The 5,948-nt window shown below is 52.8% G+C and overlaps 1 protein-coding gene across 1 annotated transcript in view; it reads left to right on the top strand.

The window, feature by feature from the left end:
• Positions 1-1,681: 1,681 nt before the first annotated feature.
• GATA4 (GATA binding protein 4) overlaps positions 1,682-5,948 on the top strand; it is a 66,788-nt gene continuing 62,521 nt past the window's right edge. Inside the window, exon 1 of the mRNA XM_011970748.1 lies at positions 1,682-1,829. The gene's annotated coding sequence lies outside the window, so the exon portion shown is untranslated. The remainder of the gene's footprint in view (positions 1,830-5,948) is intronic.

The raw sequence follows: 5,948 nt of genomic DNA on the forward strand, positions 1-5,948 counted from the left end.
CGCGCCTCTCTTGCTCACCCCCGCGAGGATGATTGCCGGTTTCAAACCGCGAGCAGGGAGTCTGCTTCCTTCTCCGCTGCGTCCGAAGGATCGCAGATTGGAGCGTGCTCCAGAGACCGCTTTTCCCCAGCACCGGCCTCCGAGATCCCCAGGACCCCTTCAGCCTAAGTTCCCACGTCTCGGGTCCATGGCGCCAATTCTGCTAAGGAGCAGGCTAGGAGTTGGGAGAAGTCGGAGAAGAAATCCTAAGTGTGCGCCCCCAGCTTCCGGGGTGCAGGCCGGCCAGGGTCTGAAGGAGCGGCTGCAGTGCGTCCAGCCTGTGCTCAGGCCTTTCGCCGCTCGTCGCCCCACGCAGCCTCTGTTTGGGCCCCCGTGAACCTCCGCACCTCTCATTCAGGGAAGAGAATTCCCCGCGCAGCCGCGCTCGTTTCTTCCTCTGGGATTTTCCTGAGAATCCCCAGGAGTTGGCCACGATCCCATGGGGGGTTTCCTTCTACCCAGCCCCGCGTCCTGGCCTCGTCCTTAACACCCGGGTTGCCTTCACTCACGCTGGGAATCCATGACTGATTTCCTACTTCGGAAGCGGGTGGCGTCCCCAGCCTGATTTCGGAGCAGCACGGGTTTCGTGCAGGGCGATATCCCGACCCCTTCCCCCATCCCTGTAATCTGGTTTGAGAAGCCTGTGCTGGGGAAAAAAACGCGGCCTAAAAAGAAAAAAAAAAAAAGGTTTAACCGAAAGCGTGAGAGCCACCCGCCGGCTGTTATCTGGGGCTGAAGGCTGCGGTAATCGATGGGTTATTTTTACGCGGTAATAGGGCCCTGTGATTGCTCTATTAACCTTTAGACCTGTCTGAGGGACTCTCCGGCTCGCAGCCCCGCTGCGCTGGGGCCTCCAGGCCCTGACGCCGACTCCCAACTCAGGCCTGACACATTCCCCTCCCCCATTCCCTGGAAGAGCCCCCTCCACGGAGAAGCTCCCCTGGACCGCCGGGCTCCCCAGTCCTTGCCACATCCCTTGGATTGGTGCTGCGGCCGCCGCAGGCTGCAGAAAAAACGGGGAATGATTAGAAGAGAGGAGGCAACGGGAGATGGGAAGCGTCGCCAGGAAGGGATGCAGACTTTGCTTAAATACATGAAATTGAGGGTGAGGCAAGGGCTCCCGACCGTCTCCCTGGGCTTTTGGGAAGGTAAAAGGGAGGCTTCAGTCTGTATGCTCTGATTTTAGGAGGCAGTCTGGGTGTCTCCTGAACCTCCCCGGAATCCGGGCAGGATACCCCTGCCCAGAAACTAGCATCCAGCCGGGCACTCCGGGTGACCCAGTGCCCCACACAAGATCGGGAGTTGAGCCCAAGAGGTCACCTTCTTCTCTACTGGCCCCGCCCCTCGCCCACCACCGCAGGATGAGGACCACGGGAAGGGGGGCGGGGAGGGAGAAAGGAAACTCATTAATAAAGCTGACCCTGGGCACCACAGCGAACCCAATCGACCTCCGGCTGGGCTGCGGGCGATTCCCCGCGCCCTGCCTGTAGCACTTGGGCGTTTTCCGCGGAGACCCCAGAGCCTGGACTTTGCCTGCTGGAGGAGCTTTCCGCACAGCCCCGCTGCCGGCGCCCGGCGGAGGTGTAGCCGGGGCCGCGCACCCCCGCCCCGCCCTTGCACGTGACTCCCACAGGCCAGTCAGCGCCCGCGGGCCGAGTCGCAGGGCCAGGGACCAGAGCCGCGAGCAGGGGACTCGGAGGCTACAGGCGCAGGGGCCGCGAGAGGCTTCGTCGCCGCTCCAGCTCCTGGGGCGCCCAAGGGAGCGCGCGCGGAACCTCCAGGCCCAGCAGGTAGGGCTTTTTTCTTCCCTTTCTTTGCTCCTTGCCACGGTCCCCCAAACTCGGAGTTTCTCCGCCCTTGCTTGTCTGGCGGTAGAGAGGTAGCTAGTGGGAGGAAAAGAGACGTGCGCTCCTCCCTTCCCCGAAATTGGCCAACCCCGCTCTGCTTTTGACTTTGCCTTAGCAACATCTTTAAGTCAAAGTAAGACCTGGGGGCAAAACAGAGAAATATTGGAAGCGCTTTTGGATTCTTTCCGTGTGAACTTGAACGCTTTCAATCCCTGCCCCCGTGTGCACTTTCTTCAGCCCTTGTTTGCACATCGCAGGCCGGGGCCTGGGTGGTCATGGTTGCCGTGTGAAGTTACCGGGACTGACGGACCCGAGACAGGCCGCACGGCAGCTCGCACATGGAGGGAAGTAGACGGAGGCGTGTCGCCCACCAGCGACTCCGGGGACGCAGGGTGGCGGTGCCAGGCAGCGCCGCTGGGCCTCAGGGGCCCCTGGGAGACACTCCGAGGTGCGGGAAGGCTGCTGAGTGGCGGAACTGTTCATGCCCTTTCTGGCCAGCCTCCTCGGCCTCGGGGCTGGGGTCCAGGGACTGAATGTTCCTCTGGAAGCTCACCACCCCACCTACCCGCGCTGCTTCTGCCTGAAACTGGCCGAGGGCCCGAGCCCGGACCGGAGCCGTGACTTCCCTCCGCCGGCCACGGCTCTGCCAGGATCCGCCGGGTTATGTCGCTTGGCTTTGGGCTCAGGGGTCACCGTGGGCAGAGGGGGGTGCCGGGGTGGCGGACTGCCACCAGGTTGAGGAAAGGAAGGGCCTTTTGGTTGGGGAAAGAGCGTGGTGGGGGACCCGCGGCCGATGGAAGCCCTGGGGTAGCGCGGCCCGCACCGCGGAGTTTGGGGAAGCCCCTCGGGGAAAGTGTTTCCTGTATTCCCAGAAAAGGAAGACAACCAAGAGCGGGTTTCAGGCTTTTTAAGAAAGCCTGGGGTGAGGAGGTGATGCTCCGCACATTGCTGTGTCTCCTCCCCGGCTGCGGCCGACTTGGTTGTGCCGGTTAGAGTGTGACCGTCCTCCTCGCTGCAGGCCCAGAGCGGAGGCGTAAGCCCAGGCCAGCGAGGAGTCTCCTGTAAAGGGACGGGTATATCTGGGCGCTTGCAATTCTCCCATTCTCAAAAACAGATCGGAAGAGGGCTGTTGGTTGATTCTTGAAAGGAGAGCGCATTTCCTGTTGGCCTGCGAATTTGGGGTGAACTGGGACAAGTGATCAGAAGGAGAGCAAAAACTCCCCGATTCTGGCAGCCTCAGGAGCTGCTGGGCTTTCTCCGGAGGTGCTGGGCTTTCTCCACCAACTGCAGGATCCAGGTTCAATTTCAGCAACTAGCCAGAGGCGTTTTCAAAGAGTAGCTAATTTCTTGTCTTTCCAGAAAGTTATAGAGGGGTATTTTCTCCACCTTCTATTGTTGTAGTAATTCAACTCAGGCAATGTATCAGCCATTTGAAAAGGCAGAGAATGTGATAAAGACAAATATTAGATTCATGACATTTTTTGCGTCTACATTTTAAAGTCTGCAAGTTGCTACCTATGTGTATACTGGAAGTTGGATTATAAAATTCTAAATCTCCTTTCTTTGCCAACGTTATGAGAGAAAAAATATTACATTATCTTGAAGAACTGCAGGAGTTGAGTATTCCAGAAAATGCAATGAAATAGGTCAGCTACTTGATTTAAAAGTCAAATACTGGATCTTTTATCAAGATAAACTCATAATTCTTTAGCTTTATTTTCAAAGGAAAAAGTTGGTGACCTCAGGTCAATTTTTTATCTATTCTCTAACCAAACTTGCTGGAATGAACTATTCGCCAAACCAATAGTTTATTGCATATTTTGAAAGCAAATAAGCTTTTAGGAGTTACCATGTGACTATATAATACAATACAGTACTATTAATTCCATTATTATTACTAGTGATGTTTCAAACAAGGTGAAAAGCATTATGTGGTGTGTATTAAAGATTCCATTTCCAGATTTTACAGTAATAAAGATGATCATTTATTATAGTAGATACATCTGAGGTACTTTCTTGTGTTACATTAGAAATCTGTAGTAATAGTCAGCTGTGTTTTAGAACTTTCTTTTTGCCTGTTAGGACAGTTTTATAAAAATCTGTTATAAGTGTTTTACAAATATTAATTTATAATCCTCACTCCTAAGCTTCATGATGACTCTACAAAATAGGTGCCTTTAATATTTGCATTTTGCAGATGAGGAAACTGAGGCACAGAGAGGCCAAGTAATTTATCTAAGGGTATTTATTCCATAAGTGTCAGAGCCTGGATTCAGTATATAGTTAATATTCTTGTAAATCTACTATTGAAATAAAAAAGAAATATTTGTCGGGAGTAGTTGCCTTTTCTTAAAGAGAGAAATAGAGTGTGCTGGACAGCTTCAAGCCCCTGGAGCCCTGCTGATCCCATCCCCTTCCCCCACCCCTTCTGATTGTACTTTGATCTTAGACAAGTTTCAGAACTTTCCAGTGCTTCAGTTCCCTCTTGTAAAATGAGGAGAGACACCTGTACAATGAGTAGAGTTGTAGAGAAAAAGACCTGGAGGTAATTCAGACAGCAGGTAATTCAGAAAGTGGAGCTCTTGTTTTATCAGAAAAATTGCCTGATAGCAAAACACAGGATGCTGGGAAGTATATAATCAAGTTCCACAAACTGCTCTTTCCCCAAGCGTCCACCTTGGTGTTATGATTCTGCTTATGGGTGGACTTGTGATTCTATATGAAGAACCCATTCAGTGAATTAGAATGGTACAGTGCGTTATTCTGTAGAGCGACATTGTACATTCTTCTCACTTTTCTGGTTCTGATATACAATTTGCAAAACGACTAAATTATAACTATTTGCAAGAAACCTGTAACTTGTCTGATTTGACGTCCACATGGTATAGTGTATGGATGAGGGTTTCACAACCCTCTTCATGAGGCTTAGCAGACACCGTTGTTCATTTATAAACATTTGGACTCTACTTCTGTTTTGTCTTTTGTGTTTGTTTGTTTTTTTGTTTTGTTTTAATTACAAACAAAAGTTTGTTAGGTTGTTGTTTTGTATAAAGTTTGTCCTTGTCCCCTCAAGGACAATCTAAAGTTCTTTCTAGGTCAGTAATGCTTGGGGAGAGATGGGGGAAGGGAAAAGATGAGAGATTTCTTGGGTCCCAGGCACTCTGCATGAACCCCAAACTTTTGGGCTTACACTTACAAAAGTATGCTTGCAGAATAAGGTAACATTAAAGTCCTTCCTGACAAGCAATACAAAAATAATTGACCAAGATCACAACCAATAACTGCACGCCCAAGACCGGGGAAGCCCCTGGTCCCCGGGGCGCCTCTCCCCAGGCTTGCCTGGGCCGCCTGACCCAACGCCTGGACAAAACAAAGGCCCCTGCTTCCCGGCACCGCGGGGCCTCCGGAGCTGGACCCCCAAACCCCCATGGCGACTTCGATTGCAGCGTGGAAGAAGCAACCACGCAAGTGGAGAGTGGGTTCTGAAAGCTCTGGGATGAACCGCCCTCTCTCTTTTTCTCATTCCTCCTTTAGGACCCTGGCTGCAGCGAGGAGGAAGGAGCTAGCCTGGCCCTCTGCCTTGGAGCCAGCCTAGCAGGTTCTGCGCCCGTGGCCGCAGGTGTCCTGGAGTCCTCTCGGCTTGACGAGTGGGGGACCCGAAGGCCCGTGCGCCACCTCCAGGCTTGGACGCTGCCCTCCATCTTCTGCCCCCAATAAGTGCTCCGGACCTCCAGGCCCTGGGGTGAATTCAGCTGCTCCTGCATCACCTTCCGGAACCACCAAAAATTCAAATTGGGATTTTCCGGAGTAAACAAGAACCTAGAGTCTTTTGCTCAATGCTGGATTTAATACGTATATATTTTTAAGCGATTTGGTTTTTTCCCCTTTTTGATCTTCGTGACAGTTCCTCCCACGCATATTATTGTTGTTGCCGTCGTTTTTTCTCCCCGCGTGGCTCCTTGACCTGCGAGGGAGAAGGAGGACCCCGAAGCCGGGAGCTCTCAGGGGCAATGTACCAGAGCCTGGCGATGGCCGCCAACCACGGGCCGCCCCCGGGTGCCT

This window comes from Mandrillus leucophaeus, unplaced genomic scaffold (genome assembly GCF_000951045.1).
Source record: "Mandrillus leucophaeus isolate KB7577 unplaced genomic scaffold, Mleu.le_1.0 Scaffold97, whole genome shotgun sequence".
NCBI lineage: Eukaryota > Metazoa > Chordata > Mammalia > Primates > Cercopithecidae > Mandrillus > Mandrillus leucophaeus.